The following is a 24512-nucleotide window of genomic DNA, read 5'->3' as shown; positions in this document are numbered from 1 at the left end:
TTTTAAAAGGCCATCATAAAAGTAACTACCTCACAGTGTTCTTAGGAGGATTAAGTGATACAATGCATATAAATTCTCCTTATATAACACAGGGCAGACCACAGGATAAGCATGTGTTACATGGCAATTTTTAGTACTGCCATTGTCAATATTTCCCTTCATTTAAGTAGTATAGCTAGGAATTGTCATATATCATCCAGTAGCAAAGCCTTTCTCCAAAGCCTCAAAAAACTTGCTCAATCACCTGTGTGTACGTAATATTTTATAAAAGTTATATAATGCTCATCAAATGATTGTCCATATTTGTATCATCAGCATCTATCATGATACTTGACGTATAATAAGTGCCTAAGATTACTGGAAAAAAAATGAATGACCATGGATATAAATGCACAAAATGATGGGAATCTTGTGAAGAAAAAATTACTATTCTAAACATTTGCAAATCTGTTATTTCCACATCTCCTATCATTTTTTATTCAACCATGTAAGAAACCAGATTATCTGAAATTCAAATATTTCATAAAATCTGGTTAAATAGTGAAACATTTAAATATTAAATAAAATATTTTTATTAGCAAAAAACATTTTTGTTTATGGTGAAAAGTCTTGCTTACATTGCAAAATCATACATTTGACATTTAATTTGTTACTTGTATTTTAAGTTACTTTGTATTTGAATTATAAACTACAAAGGATGCTTTGATTTCCTGATGAGTATGTTATTTGCCTTATCTATTGTAGTTATTTTTGAGAATTTCAAGAGCTCTCCCTTTTCTAACATTTACATGCTTTTTGATCTTGTAGTTGAGTTTAAAACACTCAAAGTATTGTTTGTGCCCTTACTAACCTTGCTCCCTATAATACAAAATATTAAAAGGGTTAAAAATATAAAACAGAAATCATGTTATTACATAGCTAAAAAGTCTAGTGTTTTATAAGCATTTTCATTTCAATATTAATAAAACTCATCTAATGAAACTATCAACAATATTAATAAAACTCATCTAATGAAAACTCATCTAATGAAAACTATAACCTGTAGTCCAAAAAGTTAGGTTTGTTAACTTGCTACAACAAGGGAGATTGCTCACCAGAGAAACCATGAGCCTCTGGATAAGAGGTAGGAGGAAAGACTTTTTGTAAAGGCAAGGCTGGCATAAATGTTTCTGAGGAGGGGTTAACATTTGCACAGATCAGATCTGGATTTGTTGCCGTCATGATGCAAGAAAAACTTAATATTGAGTTTCCATCAATCTTGATTGAGAAGTATGGAAGAAAGGTTGGGCCATTATCGGAAAGAAAGCAGTCACTCAAATAAAGAGGATAATTATGAGACTTTAATGTTACAATATGGACTTGGGAGAAATACTGTTTGCTGTTAACTTTAGCAGTATCTATTACATAGCCTGATTAATGGCAAGGTCAAATTTTCATGTAATTTTATATATTTAAACATTATTCATTTATTTGCCTCTATTAATAGACTTCAAATTCTTTGACTTATTCATTTTTAAATTCCCAGGCTTTGTGAGACAATAAAAGATCAATAAATATATGTTTATGTGGAAGGAAAAAAAAGGAATGAAGATCATAACCAATGTATATTAAACTATATATTATCATAACCATAATAAAACTATAGATAATTGAATTGTAGATAAAGGATATGAGTCTAAACCCACAATATCTCTTTTGTATGTGCAATACTATAGCCTTCTTTTTTGGTTAAATTATTTTATATTGATATGAAAATTAAATTATATAAAGTCACTTTAAAACATTTGCTGATAGGAGTGCTTAGCTGGTTCAGTCAGTAGAGCATGTGACTCTTGATCTTGGGGTCATGAGTTAAACCCCACGTTGGATGCAGAAATTACTAAAAATATTTTGCTAATAAACTGGTATTATTCTTTTCTCCTCAGTATAGATCTTTCTTTGAATTATGAAAATTAACTGTTAGAACTGTCTGAAAAATGTTATATAATAGTTCAATCTTCCACAAGTCTTTGACTTTATAAGATCATCTATAAGAGCTGTGCTCGAATATATTGACTTATAGTAGTGAGCCTGACAAAGAATCATTAGGGAAAATTAGCAATGGATTTATTTTATAAACTCTGAGAAATAGGTGTGAGATAAGTTTTCATAAGTTTTGTTTCTTAAATTCCACATGAGTGAAATCATATGGTATTTGTCTCTCATTTCACTTAGCATAATACTCTCCAGCTCCATCCACGTCATGGCAAAATTTCATTTTTGATGACTGAGTAATATTCCATTGTGTATATATACCACATGTTCTTTATCCACTCATCAGTCCATGGACATTTGGGTTCTTTCCATAACTTGGCCATTGTCGGTCATGCTACTATAAATATCAGGGTGCATGAATCCATTTGAATCAGTATTTTTGTATCTTTGATCAAATACCTAGTAGTGCAATTGCTGGGTCATAGGTAGTTCTATTTTTAACTTTTTGAAGAACCTTCATACTGTTTTTTCAGAATGGCTGCACCAGTTTGCATTCCTACCAACAGCATGAGGGTTCCCCTTTCTCTGCCTCCTCACTAAATCTGTTGTTTCTTATGTTGTTAATTTTAGCCAAGCTGGCAGTTTTAAGGTGATATCTCATTATAGTTTTGATTTGTATTTCCCTGATGTTGACAATCTTGTCATCTGTTGGCCACTTGTATGCCTTCTTTGGAAAAATGTCTATTCATGTCTTCTGCCCATTTTTTCCAAAATCAAGAGCTGGACACTTAACTAACTGAGCCATCCAGGTGCCCCTTTCTACCCATTATTTTTTACATTTTTTAAATGTTTATTTATTTATTTTGTGTGTGAGAGAGAAAGCATGAGTGGGGAAGGGGCAAAGAGAGAGGAAGAGAGAGAATCCCAAGCAGACTCCACACTATTAGTGCAGAGCCCAATGTGGGGCTTGATCTCACGAACCGTGAGATCATGACCTGAGCCCAAACCAGGAGTTGGACAATTAACTGACTGAGCCACTCAGGTATCCTCCTTTCTGCCCATTTTTAACTGGATTATTTATTTTTTGGGTGCTGAGTTTGATAAGTTCTTTATATATTTTGCATACTAACCCTTTATCAGATATGCCACTTGCAAATGTCTTCTCCCATTCCAAAGGTTGCCTTTTAATTTTGCTGATTGTTTCCTTCGCTGTGCAGATGCTCTTTGTTTTGATGATGTCCCAGTAGTTTATTTTTCCTTTAGTTTCCTTTGTCTCAGGAGACATATCTAATAAGAAGTTGCTTCAACCCATGTCAAAGAGGTTGCTGCCAGGGCTCTCCTCTAGAATTTTTATGATTTCCCATCTTAAAATTAGGTCTTTCACCCATTTTGAATTCATTTTTGTGTATGGTGTAAGACAGTGGTCCAGATTCATTCTTTTGCATTATTGTTGTCCAGTCTTCCCAACACCATTTGCTGAAGAGACTGTCTTTTTTCCACTGGATATTCCTGTTTTGTCAAAGATGAGTTGACCATATAGTTATGGGTCCATTTCTGGGTTTTCTATTTAGTAAAATCACAGGATACAAAATCAATGTACAGAAGTCTCTTGCATTTCTATACACAATTAATGAAACAGCAGAAAAAGAAATCAAGGAATCAGTCCCATTTACAATTGCACTAAAAATTCTTAAGATACTTAGGAATAAACCTAACCAAAGAGATAAATATCTGTACTCTAAAAACTATAAAACACTTATGAAAGAATTTGAAGATGACACAGAGAAATGGGAAAACATTCCCTGCTCATGAATTGGAATAACAAATTTTGTTAAAACGTCTGTACTACCCAAAGCAATCTACACATTTAATGCAATCTCTATCAAAATGCCACCAGCATTTTTCACAGAGCTAAAACAACCCTAAAATTTGTATAGAACCACAAACACCCCAAATAGTTAGAGTGATCTTGAAAAGCAAAACTGGAAGCATCACAATTCCAGACTTCAAGTTATATTATAAAGCTTTAGAGATAAAGACAGTATGGTAGTAGCAGCAAAACAGAGACATAGATCAATGGAACAGAATAAATTTAGATTTAAAATGCTACATTACATGACGGCAAGATTCTTTCATGGTGGTTTTTAAAATTACTATCAATGGGGCGCCTGGGTGGCGCAGTCGGTTAAGCGTCCGACTTCAGGTCACGATCTCGCGGTCCGTGAGTTCGAGCCCCGCGTCGGGCTCTGGGCTGATGGCTCAGAGCCTGGAGCCTGTTTCCGATTCTGTGTCTCCCTCTCTCTCTGCCCCTCCCCCGTTCATGCTCTGTCTCTCTCTGTCGCAAAAATAAATAAACGTTGAAAAAAAATTTAAAATTACTATCATCATTTTATATTCTTTCACTTCCTAAAATTATTGCAAAAAATGTCCATAGATAATATTTGAGAAAGTCTTGAACAGATTACTTGCCTTTTCAGAAAATGACTGTTTCAATAAACCAATTTCTCCTTACTATATACAACTGTGTTATTTAAGATTTTATTTAGGTAGCAAAATTATAATAAGCAATTCATATTGGTAGCAAAGTTCCATTTTGGAACAGTCTAGGCAAAGCATCCAGTTTACGTTTCAATAAATTTATATTGGCACAAGAAATAAATGTGGATATAAATGTTGTTGACTTCCTGCCCCAAGCTTAACTCTGGAAACAAAACAAAAGAAAAAGAGAGAGAGCAAAGCATTCTAAAAAGCTCATACTAAACTCTGAGAAACCATCTGGCAAGGAAGAAAATGCAGTCTAAAGCAGGCAGCACTACAGTCTGGGGCTATTTTGAATGCAGTTTTTGTGCATTTTGTATTTTTCTCTCCACATTACCTTGGGCATATTCTTGTTTGACCTTTTGCCACTATATAACAAAAACCAGTTATTATAGCCAAGGTCACCCAGGTTTTGTTGGAATAATATCAAGACAGCATGAAAATCTGGCCAGGGAGTATGATACAGGTAGACCAGATAAATTCGAAAATTCTTACCTTCTTCTTTCTTCCATCCTTGTATTCCCAAGGCCAGGAGATTCAAGTCAAAGGGATTATCACCTTGGACTGCTATAGTCCACATTCGAAGTCTAAACATTTTGAAGTTGAAGAGAGTATTCTGAGAGTGGATTTGCAGAGTTCCTGAAGGACAAAAGTGCAACCTAGTGTGGTAGTAACGTGAGTACTTCACTATCTACAGCATTCTTCCCTCAGGTCATAACCTTCAACTTTTCTCACAGGCAGGGTACAAATCACAGTATGGGCAGTATTCTCTCCTAAGAAACCTACCCACTTTCATCTTAAGTGATGTATCAAGGGAGAATAAGTTCCTAGACAAAACGTTTACACATCTGTTTTATATCACTGCTATGGAATGTGACAATAAAACAGAAATGTTTATACTGTAAAAAAGAGAGTAAACAGTGTAGAGAGCTCAAGAATAATAACCACTCTTGGGTGGATGGGTGGCTCAGTCAGTTAAGGGTCTGACTCTTGATTTCGGCTCAGGTCATGATCTTAGGGATCGTGGGAAGCCCTGTGCTGGGATTCTCTCTCTTTCCCAATCTCTCTGCTCCTCCCCTGCTTGCTCTGTCTCTGTCTCTCTTTCTTTCTCTCAAAATGAATAAACATTCAAAAAGAAAGAATAATAACCACTCTCAATGAAGGGGAAGATTTAGTAATTAGTAATATGAATTAAGTGTTAGTAATACGAATTAAGATCAAGAAGTTCCAAAGAAGAACAAGATGGTAATAACTAGTATGAAAAGTATAACAATGAAAATTTTATAAACAGATGAGATTACATCCGTTTTCAACTTTGAAAAATAAAGTACTTAGCAACAGTTACTTGCAATAAGAAAGTTGAAAAACAGAAAAATCAATAATGTTTCTTGAACCCATCAGAGAACTAAGATCATAGGGCAAACTATCACTTTAAATCTGGAAAGGCAGGGGCGCCTGGGTGGCGCAGTAGGTTAAGCGTCTGGCTTCAGCCAGGTCACGATCTCGTGGTCTGTGAGTTCGAGCCCCGCGTCAGGCTCTGGGCTGATGGCTTGGAGCCTGGAGCCTGTTTCCGATTCTGTGTCTCCCTCTCTCTCTGCCCCTCCCCTGTTCATGCTCTGTCTCTCTCTGTCCCAAAAATAAATAAAAACGTTGAAAAAAAAATTTAAAAAAAAAATCTGGAAAGGCAGTTGAATCCAGAGAGACATAGCCAAGACCTACTTACTTAGAGCAGAAACTGGTACGAACACTTAAATACTAATTTTTATGAATTGCAGTAACCTGATGAAAGCTAGAGTGAGTGACAAAGTGACAAACTTTTGAAGACTGCAGTTTTAGGGGAAATACACATATTTCTGGACTGCCCCTTCCAGAACCCCACCAGGTTCTCACAGTGAAGGAGATCTCAAAGATCTCTTCACAGCTATGACAGAGAAGAGAAGAAACCTAAACCCTCTCCATAAAAAAAGCCTACTTTTCAGGAGAAATGTCTTTGCTAGAGCCTTATCACAACTGAGGGAATAGAATTCCTCTGATTCTAAGCTCTCTAGCCTTCATGTCACACCTACAAAGGGAAAAAAAATCACAGTTAACAGGGGTGATGATTTTAAGTAAATTAATTAGAATTCTATATCCAGGGAGGAGAATAGAAACCTGGGAGGAAAAAAAGCTATGCCAGTTGAGAAACACTTTGAAGGTATCATCTGCAAAGCACAGGCCCACCAGAAGACTGAGAATTGTTTTTTTTTTAATTTTTTTAAACATTTATTTATCTTTGAGAGAGAGAGAGAGAGAGGATGAGCAGGGGAAGAACAGAGAGAGAGGGAGACACAGAACCTGAAGCAAGCTCCAGGCTCTGAGTGGTGAGTACAGAGCCCAATGCGGGGCTTGAACCCACACACCATGAGATCATGACCTGAGGCAAAGTTGAATGCTGAACCAACTGAGCCACCCAGGTGCCCCAAAACTGAGATTTAATGAAAAGATTCTAAAATGCTCCCTCTCTTCAACATAACACCACATCACATTAAAATAATATATAGTACCATATCTACTGTAAATAATGAAAGTTTTACTTCTTACATACCAATTTGGATGTGTGTGTGTGTGTGTGTGTGTGTGTGTGTGTGTGTGTGTGTGTGTTTCATGTCTGATTGCTGTGGCTAAGACTTCCAGTACATGTTGAATAAAAGTGGTGACAGTGGACATCCTTGTCTTATTCCTGAGCTCAGAGAAAAAGATCTCAGTTTTTTTTTAATTTTTTTAATGTTCACTTATTTTTAAGAGAGAGAGAGAGAGAGAGAGAGAGAGGGAGACCCACGGAATCAGAAGCAGGCTCCAGGCTCTGAGCTGTCAGGACAGAGCCCAATGCGGGTCTCCACCTCAAAGACCATGAGATCATCACCTGAACCGAAGTCAGGCACTTAACTGACTGAGCCACCCAGGTGCTCCGTCTGTTTTTCACTGTTGAGTAAAATGTTAGCTGTGGATTTTTCATATATAGCCTTTATTATGTTGAGGTCTCTCAACATATATTAGGTCTCTCTAAACCTACTTTGTTGAGAGTTTTTATCATGAATGGATGTTGTACTTTGTCACATGCCTTTTCTGCATGTATTGAGATGATCATATAGTTTTTACCCTTTCTCTAGTGAATGTGATGTACCATGTTGGTTGATTTGCAAATACTGAACCACCTATGCATCCCTGGAATAAATCACACTTGACCATGGTGAATTATGTTTTTTAACGTATTGTTGGATTTGGTTTGCTAATATTTTGTTGCGGATTTTTTTTTTAATTGGTAGCACTAGGATTTATTAAGCTGTGCCTTAGTAAAGAGGCACTCTTAATGTATAAAGCCAGGGCATGCTGCCAATACTTCTTAAGCAATGATACTAGGATACTGACAGCTAAGTGGATGTTGTACATAAGCTCATTATCTATCATCTTCATGTGGCCAATGGCCACTGCACAACACAACACTTCTTCTTCCTCTTGAATTTGATCATGGACTTCGCTTTGACATGGGCCACCATTTTCTCATTGTAGGGCAGCAAGGAAGGAATTTGCCAGCCTCATTAAAGCCTGGGCCCAGAATCAGGGGTATCTGCTTGAACAGAGATTCTGAAGCCAAAAAGGCATCATATTTCCTGGACAGCTTCTTGACCAATTTCTTACTCTTGTTGAGTTTCTTCAACACCTCAATGTCTACATGGGACATTATCCACATGGACCAAGGCCAAGCCACAGACTTGGCCTCATCACAGTGCTGCAGGCCCCCCAGAATACATATGGATAATTTGGGCAGGGAGTGGACTTAAGCTTGATGATGCATGCCTGAGAAAAATTTGCCCTAGTTCTTCTGGCTAATTTTCAGCTCGATCATCTCCAAAAACTTCCAGCACTTGCACTAGTTCCCATATAGGACTTCCCACACCACCATGTAGACAGTGGCATGGGAGACTTTGATGGACATAGTGACTGGAGCTAAAATAACTGGAAAAGAGATTTGTTGAGAATTTTTTGCATCTATGATCATCAGAGATATTCAATGTAGTATCTTTGTTGTGTCTCTATCTGGTTTTGGTATCAGGGTAATGATGGCCTCATAGACTCAATCTGAAAACTTTCCTTCCTCTTCTATATTTTGGAGCAGTTTGAGAAAAAAAAAATAGGCATTAACTCTTTTTTTTTTTTTCATTTTTATTTTAAGTAGGCTCCACCCCAATGCAGGGCTTGAACTCACAACCCTGAGATTAAAAGTCACATGCTTTACAGATTGAGCCAGCCAGGTACCCTGATGTTAAGCCTTTTAAAAATTTTTGATAGAATTTAACTGTAAAGCCATTTGGTCCTAGGCTCATTTGTTAAGATTTTTTTTGATTACTGATTCAATTTCATTGCCAGCAACTTGTCTGTTCAAACTTTCTATTTCTTCTGGATTCAGTTTTGTCAAGTTATATGTTTCTAAGAATTGATCCATTTCTTCTAGGTTGTCCAATTTGTTGGCATATGATTTTTCCTAATATTCTCTTGCAATCCCTTGTATATTTGCGGTGTCAGTTGTTATTTTGCTTTGACATATCTGTTTTTGAGATTTGCTCCTTCATTTCTGGTTTTGCTTATTTGAGCCCTCTCTCTTTTCTTCTTTCTGTGTCTGGTTAAAAGTTTATCAATTTGGGGGTGCCTGGGTGGCTCAGTCAATTAAGTGTATAACTCTTGATTTCAGTTCAGGTCATAATCTCATGGTCAAAGCACTGGTAGTGTGGAGCCTGCTTGGTATTCTTTCTCTCTCTTTCTTTGCTCCTCCCTTGGTTGCAGGCATGCTCTCTCTCTCAAAATAAATAAACTTTTTCAAAAAATTATCAATTGTGTTTATCTTTTCAAGAACCAACTCCTAGTTTCATTGTTCTTATTCTATTGTTGTTTTGTTTTGTTTTCATTTAGAGACTGAAAAAATTATCTGATCTTTACTATTCCCTTCCTCCTACTGGCTTTGGACTTTGTTTTTCTTTCTCTAGCCCCTTCAGGTGTAAGGTTAGGTTGCTTACTTGAGATTTTTCTTGTTTCTTGAGGTAGGTCTGTGTGGCTAAGACTTCCCTCTTAAAACCACTTTTGCTGCATCCCAAAGATTTTGGAACATTGTTTTCATTTTCACTTTTCTCTGTGTATTTTTAAATTTCCTCTTTGATTTATTGGTTAGACCCACTCATTCTTTAGTGGCATGTTATTTAGCCTCCCTGTATTTAGGTTCTTTCTAGATTTTTTCTTGTGATTCATTTCTAGTTTTGTACCATTGTGGTTAGAAAAGATGCATAATACTATTTCAGTGATTTTGAATTTACTGAGACTTGTTTTGTGGACCAACACATGATCCATTATGGAGAATGTTTCATGTATGCTTGAAAATAATGTATAATCCACTGCTTTTGAATGGAATGTTCTGAATATATCTGTTTGGTCCATCTAGTCTAATGTGTCACTCAATTCCGCTGTTTCCTTGTTGATTTTCCGTAAGGACAATAATTCATTGATGTAAATGGGGTGTTAAAGTCCCCTGCTATTATTGTATTACTGTCAATTCCTTAATAATTGCTTTATGTATTTAGGTGCTCCACCAAAATACTACTAGCCTGATCAGTGAATTCAGCAAAGTTGCAGGATATAAAATCAATATAGAGAAATCTGCTACATATCTATACATTAATAATGAAGTAGCAAAAAGAGAAATTAAGAAAATCCCATTTAAAAGTTTCAATAAAAATAATAAAATACCTAGATATAAACTTACCCAGGGAGGTGAAAGACCTATACTACAAAAACACCGATGAAAGAAATTGAAGATAACATGAACACATGGGAAGATATTCCATGCTCATGGATTAAAAGAACATTTACATTGGTTGTTAAAATGTCCATTCTTCTCAAAGCAATCTATGGAATTAATGTAATCCCTAACAAAATACCAACAACATTTTTCACAGAACACAAAGAATACTAAAACAAAGAATAATGAAATACTGAGCCATAAAAGACCCAAAATAGCCAGAGTAATATGGAGAAAGAGGAACAAAGCTGGAGCTACTACAATTCATTTCAAGATACACTACAAAGTTGTAATTATCAGAACATTATGCTGGGGTGCCTGGGTGGCTCAGTTAGTTAAGCATCCAACCTCGATCTCAGATCTGGTCTTGACCACAGGGTCGTGAGTCCAAGCCTTGCATTGGGCTCCATGCTGGGTATGAGGCCTACTTAAAAACAAACAAACAAACAACAGCAGCAACAACAAAACAACAACAATAGTATGATACTGGCACAAAAATAAACACATATATCAATAGAACAGAATAGACAGCCCAGAAATAAATCCACAATTATATATCTATATATATCTATATATATATAGATATCCTATATATATCTATATATATATATATCCTATATATATATAACCCTATATATATATATAACTCTCTCTCTCTCTCTCTCTATATATATATATATATATAAACCTATATGTATACATATATAACCCTATATACATATATATATCCACAATTAATCCGTAACAAAGCAGGCAAGAATATATAATGGGAAAAAAGATATTCTCTCCAACAAATGGTACTGGGGAAACTGGACAGCTATAGGCAAAAGAGTGAAACTGGATTACCCACTTACACCATATACAAAAAATAAACTCAAATGGACTAAAGAACTAAATGTAAGACCCTGAAACCATAAAACTCCTAGAAGAAAATACAGGAAGTAATTTCTTTGACACCAGCCATAGAAACATTTTTCTAAATATGTTTCCTGAGGCAAGGGAAATAAAAGAAAAATTAAACTATTGGGACTATACCAAAATAAAAAGCTTTTGCACAGTGAAGCATCAGTAAAGCAACAAGGCAACCTACTAAATGGAAGAAGATATTTTCCACAGATATATTTGATAAGGGACTAATATCCAAAATATATAAAGAACTTACACAACTCAATACCAAACAACGAATAATCTTATTAAAAATGGGCAGAGAGGAACTGAATACACATTTTTCCAAAGACATACAAATGGCCAACAGATGCATGAAAAGATGCTCAATATCACTAATCATCAAGGAAATACAAATCAAAACCACAATGAGATATCACCTTACCACCACTAGAATGGCTAGAATCAAAAGGACAAGAAATAACAAGTGTTAGTGAGGATGAGGAGAAAAAGGAGCCCTCATACATTGTTCTTGGGAATGCAAATTGGTGCTGCCACAGAGAGAAACAGTATGGAGGTCCCTCACAAAATTCAAAATGGAATCATCACATGATCCAATAATTCCAACACTGGATATTTACCCCAAAAAAAACAAAAACACTAATTTGAAAAGATTTATGCACGCTTATGTTTACTGCAGCATTATTTACAATAGCCAAGATACTAAGGCAATCCACATGTCAATTCATAAATGAATGGATAAAAAAAAATGGGGCACCTGGGTGGCTCAGTCAGTTAAACATCTGACTTTTGGTTTCAGCTCAGGTCATGATCTTGCCGTTCGTGAGTTAGCCCCACATCAGGCTCCACGCTTTTAGCGTGGAACATACTTGAGATTCTCTCTCTCCCTCTCTCTGCCTTCCCCCTGCTTGTGCTCTCTCTTTCTCAAATAAATAAATAAATAAACTTAATAAAAAAAAAAGATATGGTACATGGGCGCATGGGAGGTTCAGTAGGTTAAGCGTCTAACTCTTGATCTCAGCTCAGGTCATGATCTCACAGTTCAGGAGTTTAAGCTCTGAGTGGGCTCTGTGCTAGCAGCATGGAACCTGCTTGGGATTCTGTCTCTCCCTCTCTCTGCACCTCTCCTGCTTGTGCTCACCTGCTCTAAGTAAATAAATAAACTTAAAAGAAAAAAGATGTGGTACACATGCGTGCGCGCGCGCGCGTGCACACACACACACACACACACACACACACACACACACACACACTTTTGGTTTCGACTCAAGTCATGATCTCACGGTCTGTGAGTTCGAGCGCCGTGTTGGGCTCTGTGCTGACAACTCAGAGCCTAGAGCCTGTTTCGGATTCTGCATCTCCCTCTCTCTCTGACCCTCCCCCATTCATGCTCTCTCTCTGTCTCAAAAATAAACGTTAAAAAAAAACAAAAAAAGTAATCAAAAGGAAATTGTAGAAATTAAGCTTATGGTAGCAGAAACGAAAAATGCCTTTAAGAAGATTATCAGTAGACTCAAAATTGCTGAGTAAAGAATCAGTGAGCCAAAAAAAAAAAAAAAAGAATCAGTGAGCTTAAGTTGGAGATTTCCAAGTTAATAACAGACTCCAAACCTTAGATCTATAAAGCCCAGAGAACACCAAGCAGGAAAAATCCCCCCCTCCCCCGCCCCGCCGACACACACTCTCAAAGACAATATATTCAAATTAGAGAAACAGGAGACCAAAAAAATAAAAATCTTGAAAGATGCTAAAGAATAAAAGAGTTTACCTCCAGAGGAACAAAGGTAAGAATTATAGCAGACTGCTTATAAGATCAGAAACCATGCAAGGAAGAGTGGATCTAAATATTTTGAGTGCATGAAGAAAAAACATCACCAGGTTAGAATTCTATGTCTAGCAAAATCATCTTTCAAAACTGAAAGAAAAATAATTTCTCAGAAAAATAAGAACTGAGGGAATCAATCAGAGCCAACCAGCTCTGAAAGAGGTTTTAGAAGAAGTTCTATGCTAAAAAAAGTTCTAATAGAGACCTATATAAATAAAGAGCGCTGGAGAAAGAATAATAAAAATAAAAGTTATTTTGCTTATACTTAATTGATTTAAAAGATAACTGTTCAAAGCAATAATAGTAATCTATTGGGCAAATATAGCATAGGGATAAATAATATACCTTAATACACATGAATTGGTGTAGTGTTATTTGAAAATGGGTTTAAATTAGTTAAAACTATATATTGTAAATTTGAGGATAACTATTTTTTAGAAAAATGGGAATATAAATATTTTTATAAGAAAGGAGAATGCAATTATATACCAAAGAAGTCAGAAAAACAAAAGGAAAAAAAAAAACAAAGAATAAATTCAGTGCATAAAAAACAATTACAAACAGTTAAGTATTAAATCAAAATATATAAATAACAATTTAAATAGGAATGGCCTAAATACACCAATGAAAAGACAAAGAATGTTAGAGTAAATAAAACACAAGACCCAACTTCATGCTATCTATAAGATCAACATTTTAAATATAAAGACACAGATTGGTTAAGGGTAAAGGCGTGAAGAAAGATAATGTTTAAACAAAATAAAACAGACAAACAAAAAACTGGAGTAACTATTAATTTGAGACAAAGCTGACCATTAAGAATGATGAACTGTAGTGGCACCTGTCAGTTAAGCATCTGATTTTGGCTCAGGGCATGATCTCATAATTTGTGGGTTTCAGCTCCACATTAGGCTCTGTGCTGACAGCAGAGAGCTGACTTCTAATCCTCTGTCTCCCTCTCTGCCCCTCCTGCTTGCACTCTTTCTCTCAAAAGTAAATAAACATTAAAAAAAAAAAGGAATGATGAATTGTTATCAAGGATAAGATTAGTAGGGCATTTCTAATGACATATCTTAAACATGTCAAAATATATGAGGAAAACATCTAACAATTTAAGAGAAATGGACAAACTGACCAATACAGTTGGAGACATTAACATCCCTCTGTCAGTAACTGACAGAAAATCAGTAAGAATATAGAAGAGCTGAAAAGCACCGTCAATCAATCTAATCTAATTAGTATTAGGGCAATACCAGCATTATATAATGAATTAGGAAGTGTTCCTCTGCTTTTATTTTCTGGAATAGATTATAGAGAATTTATATAATTTATTCCTTTAATTTTTGATATAATTTACTACTGAAACAATCATGGTGATGTATTTTTTCGAAGGTTTTGATTATTAATTCAATACTTAAAATGAATATAGACATTAAAATTATCTATTTTTTTGAGAATTTCAGTAGTTTGTAGATTTCAAGGCATTAGTTCATTTCACCTAAGTTATCAAATTTGTATGCATACAAATATTCCTTTATTACCCTTTGAATTTCCATGATATGGCTTCTTTCATTTTCTTTCATTCCTTTTTATATTAATGAATTGTGTCCTCTCTCTTTTTCCTTGGTTAGCCTTGCTTGAAGTTTATTAATTTAATGATCTTTTCATGGAAATTGTTTTTGATTTTTAAATTTCTTCTATTGTTTGCCTGCTTCAAATGTTATTAACTTCTGCTCTTTTAGTATTTTTCTTCCGCTTTTCTAGGTTTAAATTGTTCTTTTCTATTTTCCTATGGTACAAGCTTAGGTTTTCAATTTTAGTTATTTTTTTCTAATATATGCATTTAATCTATAAATTTCTGTTTAATCACTACTTTCACCATATTCCGTGGATTTTGGTATTATTTTCATTTCCATTTAGTTGAAATATTTCAATTTCTCTTGAGACTTCTTCAACATATGGGTTTATTTAGAAGTGTCTTTTTAAAAATTTTCAACATTTAGGGATTTTCCAGAATGTAGTCTATTTGGGAATGTTCCATATAAGCTCGACAAAAATGTGTATTATTCTGAATAAAGTGTTTTATAATGTCAATTAAATTGAGTTCAGCTATGTAAAGAAATCAATTTTATCTAATTAATATTCACCAAATAGACCACATTCTGGACTTTTAACAAGTGTAAAAGAATAAAATCATACTAAACGTGTTCTCAGATCACAATGAGATTAAATTAGAAGTCAGTAACAGAAAGATAGCTGGAAAATCTTGTAAATATTTAAACTATATATTGTCTATTTTCTATTTTGGCTATTTTACTGTTTCACCTATTTTTTTCTGTCCAAATCCCCTAATTCTAGTTTGGATTTATTTTTTTTTTTAAAGTTGATGATAGGGAGACGGAGTGGCTCAGTTAAGTGTCTGACTTCGGCTCAGGTCATGATCCCATGGTTCATGGGTTCGATCTCTGCATTGGGAGCTGAGAGCCTGGAGCCTGCTTCTGATTCTATGTCTCCCTCTCTCTCTGCCCCTCCCCTGCTCATGCTCACTCTCTCTCTGTCTCTAAAAAATAAATAAACATTAAAAAAAATTTTTTTAAGTAGATGAGGCACTTTTTACATTTCAGTTCATGGGTCTACTCCAAAATAGTGTGAAAATTTCCTGAAGTATAATTTTGGAGTCTCCTGTTGATTTATCTTTACTTTGTTACAGTTTTAATACATTTTCATATCTACTATTAAGAAAAAACAAACTTTAAAAAATAACTTCTGCATTTACTTCCGACTTTTCTTCACTTCTCAAGATAATTTTAAAAGTTTCAGAGTTTTATATTTTGGCAGTACTTTAACTTGAAGTCTTCCTGGCCTATCATCCTCCACATATTTGTAATTATTCTGGGGGCTTACTTGTTTTGGCAGTACTAAAATCAAAGGGGCTGGTTCTTCTTTTACCTAATTCCTTTTCATATGAAAGGAAGCACCTATAATTTGCTGTTAGTCCTATTCACATACATCAAAAATCAGCAAATGCTTTACTGTTAGCACATGTACCTTTGTTTTACATAAGATTAGATGAATGTGAAAAACAGTGCCTTCCATTCTCTGTCATCGTGGACTTGTAAAATGTAAGTAATTTAGAGCTAGGACTTTCCCCCCTTAAATCAAGGAGGTAGACTATAGTAATGTAAGGGCCACTTTAAGAAGGTAGATTTTGTTTTCAATGTATGGGTTGTATTACAAACATTCCTCCTATGGGGAAAAACTAGCTTAGGGTTACAAATTTTTCCAAACATTGCAGAAGGGGGAATCCCCTGTATTATGAACCCCTAAGGATTTGTTGCACTTTTCCTGCTTTTTAGGCCTGAGTAACAATATCACCATCCCTTATTTACAAAAGGGCAAATGGACTCCAACTGAGAAGCTTTACAGGTTAAGGGTTAGTTGTACAACAGGAACCACTTAGAGTCCCTTGCTTTCTATGGGAAATTGGACTTACTAGGGAAAAGCTGTTTGTTGTGCTAATGTAAAAATGTCATACAATTAGTTTGATTTTTGAAGATGGTAAACTTAAAGAATTGCATGTTCTCCTGAAATGCAGGCTTATAGAATGTTTTTCTTTCAAAACAGGCTGATTTTTTTCCTTCTCTTTGCCTGACAGTCCAAGTTTCAGCTCCTGTTTAAAGTTGTTGTGTCAGTTATTTTCCTGTTTTAAATTTCTCTTATATTTCTACCTGTAATGTCAATGGCAACCGCATATTTGATTTGTTAATTTACTTTACACTTGTAAGAGCAAATTGCGTTTAAATGAATCTTCCTTGTCCTAGTAACATTGTATAAATAAAGTGGCTTCTCTGTACAAAAGGTTGTAATGCCTCCTGATGGATATGATTTTGTGATTGTATTTAAGATTAAAAGTTGAATAAATCACACCAGCCTCCTGAAAATATTCATAATGCACCTTTTGGAAAACAAAAATACATGCCTACTTTGTGCATATTTGCATTAACACAGCAAAGACTGTATGAAATACCTGTTTTTCAGAAAATAAAGTCTTAAAAGACATAGCAAAAAAAAAAGTTTTCAGAGTTTTATTATTTAAGTCAATCTTTATTTTCCCCTCCTGTTGCTTTTAACCATTTTTCCTAATGAGATGAGTTAAAAATTAAGTGAAGTAGTTGTTGGAGATCTGGCTGTCAAGGAAAATAAATACTAGTAAAATTTAGAGTTCTCTTGCAAATTTCTGTCACCCTACCTCTGAAAGAATTCTTAAAGTCTCTAACTCTGCTTTATTTTTTTTTTTAATTTTTTTTCAACGTTTTTTATTTATTTTTGGGACAGAGAGAGACAGAGCATGAACAGGGGAGGGGCATAGAGAGAGGGAGACACAGAATCGGAAACAGGCTCCAGGCTCTGAGCCATCAGCCCAGAGCCCGATGCGGGGCTCAAACTCACGGACCGCGAGATCATGACCTGGCTGAAGTCGGACGCTTAACCGACTGCGCCACCCAGGCGCCACTCTAACTCTGCTTTAAACCAAGTTAAGCATTCAGCTTTTCTAGATCTGCTTTCTGATATAACAGTTTTGCTATGCAATTATTGTTTTCCTTAAAAAAAAATGGTACCATATTTTCAAAGTCAAGGGAAGCAACTAATGCAAGTATTATTAAGTAGGATGTTCAGATAAAGCTGAACACACACATAGAAAGAATTTGCAAGGAGAGTTTAACAATTTTAAGAGACAACATCTTTCAGTTAGAATGTGTTTTGAAGTCTCTTAGAAGTTAAAACCAGTGGACTTTTGCATGTTTGTTGCTTTCTTTTCTGTTGTTTTTAAACTCTTTTTACATATGTTAATTGTTAAATTTTGTCATGTCAAGTTGTCCTAAAATGTTCACTGTTACATAAAGTAAAAGTTTTTGTCATTTACAAAGATACATTTACAGAATGTATGGATTTTATACAAAGTGGGAGTCCTGGGATGAGGTTAAAGATTTGACACAGAAAAACTTATGTCAAACAAGAAAGAGAGGCCACAATTTATTGACACTGTAATAAAGTATCCATGTTTCCCAAATTCACAAGATAAGGAGAGCCCTCAGGTGGTTTTTGTAGGGGACCCAATGCAAAGTTGATCAGAACAAACTAATCAATAGTTTAATGGACTTCTAGTAGTTAATCCACAAGGCTGGTTTGTATTGGATTGTAAAATTAATGAACTGAAACCATCTGTTGCCCATGTAACACACCATTATCCATTCAAAAGAAACAAGACAGCCCAGGACAAGACAAAAACACATGAAACAAAGCTTTGATCCAATACACTCATCTAATCTAATAATGCTAGTTAACAAGAATAATATATCCAACAATAGTGAATTGGTAGTTTGAACCAGATATTTCATTTGGCTCACACACCAAATCACAATTTAGTGTTTTGTCTTATGTTATTGTTTGTATTATACTTGTTTTAGAATATCAGCTATTCAAATTTATTCAAATATCTTATAGATCACTATTAGTAATGTTATACTATGGCAATATGATATAAAACTGAGCAACATCCTATTTTAATCTCAACATTATTCAAATATATAGATAGAGGGTTTGACAGAAATACAAGAGAACTTTCTGGACAGAGAAATTTTCTGTATGTAGATGGGGTGTACGTTACATGAAATAATTCATTTGTAACAAATTTGTAAAAGTTGATTACATGATACATTTAAGATCTGAGCATATCATTACATGTAAGTTATACTTCAATAAAATTTTTATACTAAAAATTAAGATAGAGTCAATGAATTATAGAGTGAATATCAAGTATGTATTTTTACTATATTTTCATAATATGGAGAAAAATAACTTTATAAAATAACTGTGCTCATGCTTGGAAAGAAAACATTCTCTTCTATTTTAAATAACAGGGAAAAGCAAAGACCTATCTGTAATGAAATTATGCAGCTGCTACTAAAAATACAACCTTCACATTTATGTCTTATTCATGATGAGAGAAAAAAATTTCAAGGCTGGGTAATGCCTAAATATATTTACTAGAGTCTTTGCCTTTAAAAAAGTATTCATATTAAAAATTTCATATTTATTCCAAGTCAAATTACAGCATCTATGTTAGAGAACATCTCCAAAAAATGTTTTCAAATCAATTTACATATCAAAAAGAGATATACAGAAGACAAACTTTTGAAGAAAGTTTACATGTATTTCTGATTTTTCTCAGATATAAATATCTGAGGCTAACTTTATAGAGCATGTATATTTTAGACATTTCTAAAGCTTCTGGTCTCTGTGGTATAAGTATTCAGAATGTACCTTCTCAAATCATTTGAAAAGAAAATTTCATATTTACTCCTCTGAAGAAAGCTTTCACAGCTGGCTGCTTTGGGTATTTCCCAGATATGGTTTCCCAAATAAAAAAATATTTTCTATTAAGGACATTTTCTCCTGGAGTACATCAGCTTTCTACCACAGTATGTCATTTTAAATTCCCATTTAAATCCCCTTACTAGTTTCTACACATATACAAATCAGTGCATAGTATGATGCAATCAAAATTAACTGCTACAACATCATCACCCATGTCTTTCTCAAATAATATTGCTTGCAAGTTCCAAGCATAAGAATTCTAAAAATAAACAATGCTTCTGCCCTTTTCTTTACTTATAAGATATGTAAAATTTGGACTATATTACAAATTACATTTGCATAGAAGAGGCTATATACAAAATTGTATCTTATCCAATGACCTAAAAATAATTTTGTAGTGAAAAATCTAACGTGAAATAATATAACTTAACCAACAATTTTAAATTAATATATCCAGGTCAACATGTAGAAAATATTTTATTATATATAAAGAAGAAATAAAACTTTATTTCAGTATTAGAAACTATATTATCATTTCAGTTGCGAATACTAAAATGATTATTTATTCCTCTATATGCATTATTCCTTTTATGAGGTTTAGTTTATATTTATGTTTTTTATATTTTTCACTAATATTACAGAGGGCCTGAGACACAGGTGTGACTTTCTTGATAAGAAACAACTCCATATCTCTCTGTAAAGAAGATATGTTCATTCATAATGAGTCACTGGATGTCACTTCTTGGGCACAGACCTAGATATTTTATGGCTGCATGTTTTCTGGAAAGAAAGCTCAGAAAGTCTGACTCTAGTGTCCCATGGAAATGGACACTAATGTTTATAGTTTTCAAAGGTGATATTTTGGGTTGTATAAATAAATGTGATCTATACAAGCACTGCTGTGCTTTGAAATACCCTGACAAAGAGAGATGGCCAATAGGCCTTGTAGTCATTTCAATCTGTGCTGTATCTACATATTCTTGATTTAAGCTTTCAAAGATTGATGGCTTTGGGGAGAGTAAGGGAATAATTCAACCATTCCTGTTTGAGTGCAAGATATGTTCACAGTGCCTACCTGGAATGATTGCAAAGAAGGAATTAATACCCAGATTATTACTTTTAACTCCATGCCATTATTTCAAATAATCACCAGGTTAATAATTTACTATAGATTCATCCATGTGTTGGAACCATGAGTTTGCAGAAGGTAAAGCCTTTATTAACTATTGATCCATTCACTTTCCTCTGAAAATTTCATATGTATTCCTTTCTTTATGACTTTACTTATACCATTTACCCTTGTATAGAATAATGTATCTTCCCAATCTGCTGAAACAAAGCTTAATATTATCCAAAATCAGAAACCTCACTGAGAAAATAAGAAAATTTAAAAGAACAGACTGGTTTGGTCTGAAGCCTAGTTCTACCAATGAGTAAACTGGGGTTCTTTAGGTTCTTTAGGATTGTTTGCACAACCTCTCAAATGACTAAAGTGAGAAGACAGAGGACAATGACAGAACCAATGTCATATTCAATGGTTCACAATCCATCCTTCCTATCTTTACACTATAATTAAAGATATTTTTTAAAACAATATGTATTTAATTTAATAATAAGAATAAGGACTTGTACACATCTTTCTTTACTTAATAGTTTTTAAAGGGGATATTCATACTTCCTTTTCTCTCTTCAGACCCCTAACATCAAAGCCTCTAACACATTCTCTTATCTGATGATGTCTCATATTTCACTGAGAAAACAGGTACAATCAAGTAAGTGCTACCTCAATGTCCTTACATGTTCCAGAATTCATTCCTATGTACTTTGCTTCCTTTTTTGTAACAATGGAAGAAGTTCTGCTTATATCAAAGCCAACCCATCACTTTTGACCTTATCCCACCCATTAACCTACAGCATGATTTCATGCAGTCATTATTCACCATGTTTTTTTCTGCATTTTCATTTCCCTATTATCAATAGCTCATTCTTATTAGCATATATACGTGCTTTAATGAAAGAAGAAAAAAGCAATCAACACACAAGTAAACCTAACACCTTGATATTTTCCCTTAATTTGGGCTTCCAGCTTGTTGCAGATATACTGACTTTGCAGGACTCTAACACTGGGCACAAGAGAAGTTGGTACTTTGCACTACCAACTGCCCATGGTTGGCCTTTGGACTAGAATTGTGTCAATAGGCCCTTACATTAGCTCTCATCTGGTCTGTGTGCTGTGATGCTACCTCTTACCAAAGCACCTACAGGCAGCAGAAGTGGAATCAGGTGTCCTTTACCTTGTGTGTCTTCTGTTACTAGCATGTAGGGATTCAACCCAACTCTCAGCATGCTCTGTGATCCGTCAAGTATTTCTCCATGACTGTATGTCATGTACCTTACTTCCTCTCAGGGTGCAAGGCCACCCTGTTCTCTAATGTCAAGAGGCCTTTATAAATGATGTCCTCTTTTGCCTCAATCAATGTATTGATGACACGTTCTCCCAGGAGATTTTTAAGCATGCTAAAAGGAGGATGTATTTTCCTTGTCTCATCTCCCATAAGCATCTACCCAATATGATGAAAGACAGGATGTGGTCAACATTGCAGATCACATTGTAGGGATGAAACAGTTCCTGCCTAAAGAATTCAAGAGGAGGTAAGGTTGGAAGATGTGTCGTTTTGCATTTACACCACACTATACACGTTGAATGATAAATTCAACATGACAAGAAAACAAATTAACATACCTATTTTCCTGCATTTCCTAAGAAGATGTACTTTTATAGCCATCAACTAAAGACAATACCAACCTGTGAGAGAGTCTTTGAAAACCAGTTTTCACAAGCAACACAATGGGTGATAGAGCATCATGAGTAATGAGTAATAATTCTATCAATATCTTAAATTTTCATCAACAATTTACTATAATTCAAAGGAGTCCATGAATTCTGTTATACATTTTTAAATGGAATTGCTTATATAAACAGGATGCCCACAACATAATACTTTCCCTGAGACTTCACACATCCTAGAAGAACCCAGAAAGAATGGCTATTACTAAATGAGGCAAAGAAAATCTGGAAGAAATAAAGCCCTGGGTATTCAACAAGTCCCAAGATAAACTGTCCAAACTGGAGTACAATACAGTAAAACCTTAGTTTGCAAGCATAATTCATTTCAGAAACATGCTTGTAATCCAAAGCACTTGTATATCAAAACAAATTTCCCCATAAGAAAAAATGGAAACTCAGATGATTCATTCCATAACCCAAAAATATTCATATAAAAAATGATTATAATACTGTAATATAATACAAAATAATAAAGAAAATACAAAATATAAAGAAAAATAAACAAATTAACCTGAACTGACCTTTGAAAATCTTCATGGTTGGTGTGAGAGAGACAAGAAGAGGATTTTTGTAAAGGAAAACACTCACTAACATCACTAATGGATGGTGACTACAGTATAGTATTAATAAACTCTTGTCACATACTGTATTTAATATAACTGATAATAAGGCAGCAGAGGAAAGGGTCTATATCTGCAGACAGCCTGACCTAGAATGAAGCAAAGCATTCCTAAACTTACCCTTGTATGGAAAAGCAAAGGACTGTCCATAGGTGCTCTGAAGTGACAAAAATATACACTAGTGTCAGCTGTGGGCAACTTCTACCATTCTGAAAAATCACTGATTTCTGCCAAACACCGCTGCTTAAGAGTGAGCATCCCAGCATGGGAGACAAGCATCTACAATCCCATGGTGAGAGAGAGAGAGAGAGAGAGAGAGAGAGAGAGAGAAAAGAACCATTGGCTCAGTTGTGATCATGTGATATTTGGCATCACGTACTACTTGTATTGCAAGACATCACTCATTTATCAAGTTAAAATTTATTGGAAATGCTTCCTTGTCTTGTTCAACACTTGCACAAGTTACAATCTAAGGTTTTACTGTGAAAATAAAATATTGGAAATTTGTATGGAAAATTATTTCTGGAAAATAATAAAATATATGGAAAAATTAAAATGGTACCTGAGGCGCCTGGGTGGCTCCGTCAGTTAAGCACCCAACTTTGGCTCAGGTCATGATCTCATAGCCTGTGAGTTCGAGCCCCGTGTCAGGCTCTGTGCTGACAGCTCAGAGCCTTAGAGCCTGCTTCGGGTTCTGTGTCTCCTTCTCTCTGCCCCTCCCCTATTCGCGCTCTTCTCTCTCTCTCTCTCTCAAAGATAAATAAAATTTTAAAAAATGTTACTTTGCCATTTTTTTTTACCATGTATGGCAAACTACACATGTTTAATTATATTTGAGAGGATTTTTATGGGAAATTTTTGAAATTCAGTAATAGCAACTAAGCCAATTGGGGGCGGGGGGAGACACATACTAACTAACTCAAGGCAAAATACATTACACAAAAGAAATACAATCATAGTATACAATGTGACATCTCCATTAGAAACCATTTAAATAATAAATTAGCTTTCCAAAACACATGTGATATAACCAATATTTGGAGAAGATGGAAATTAGATATACTTAGAGAATATAAAGACAAGGAAGAGAACCCTTATCTGCAGTAAGAGGCCTTGGACAAGACCTAATATTGAAAACCAAAAAATGTCAGTGTAAAGATATTATTCAGCAATTTGGAGGTAGATAAATGAGCTCAGTGGTCAATGCAGTTGTCTCTTGGGAGCAGAAATCAGAGGTGATTAAGGGATAATAAAAGGAGCACTGTTTTTGTTATTAGCATAGATAAATTTTATTTTTAAAACATGTATATTAACTAATTTGATAGTATTGGCATTTTAAAAGTATTCTAAAAATAAGTATTTAATTTTGACACAAATTCATCTTTCTTATCAGTGTATCTAGTTTTTCTTTTTAAATTTATATTCCTAATTGGGTTCTCTATAGCTAGACATGGTAAAGTAAAAACAGATGTGTCATAAATAAATATAATTTCCCAAAGTCGTTCTTTTGCTTTTACTCTCTCCTCTAAATATAAATAAGAACATCCTTGAGATAATGTTATCAAATTTTCTCTTTCCTGTATTTGTATTTTTAAT

General features: G+C 34.6%; 1 protein-coding gene and 1 pseudogene across 1 annotated transcript in view; both read right to left on the bottom strand.

Annotated features, from left to right (window-relative positions):
- GULP1 (GULP PTB domain containing engulfment adaptor 1) overlaps positions 1 to 24512 on the bottom strand; it is a 741807-nt gene that overhangs the window by 690730 nt on the left and 26565 nt on the right. The gene's annotated exons all lie outside the window — the stretch shown is intronic.
- On the bottom strand, positions 6206 to 8885 carry LOC128314084 (60S ribosomal protein L10a-like; annotated as a pseudogene).

This window comes from Acinonyx jubatus, chromosome C1 (genome assembly GCF_027475565.1).
Source record: "Acinonyx jubatus isolate Ajub_Pintada_27869175 chromosome C1, VMU_Ajub_asm_v1.0, whole genome shotgun sequence".
NCBI lineage: Eukaryota > Metazoa > Chordata > Mammalia > Carnivora > Felidae > Acinonyx > Acinonyx jubatus.
The sequence above is the reverse complement of the archived record's forward strand: the minus strand, read 5'-3'. Positions and strand labels throughout refer to the sequence as shown.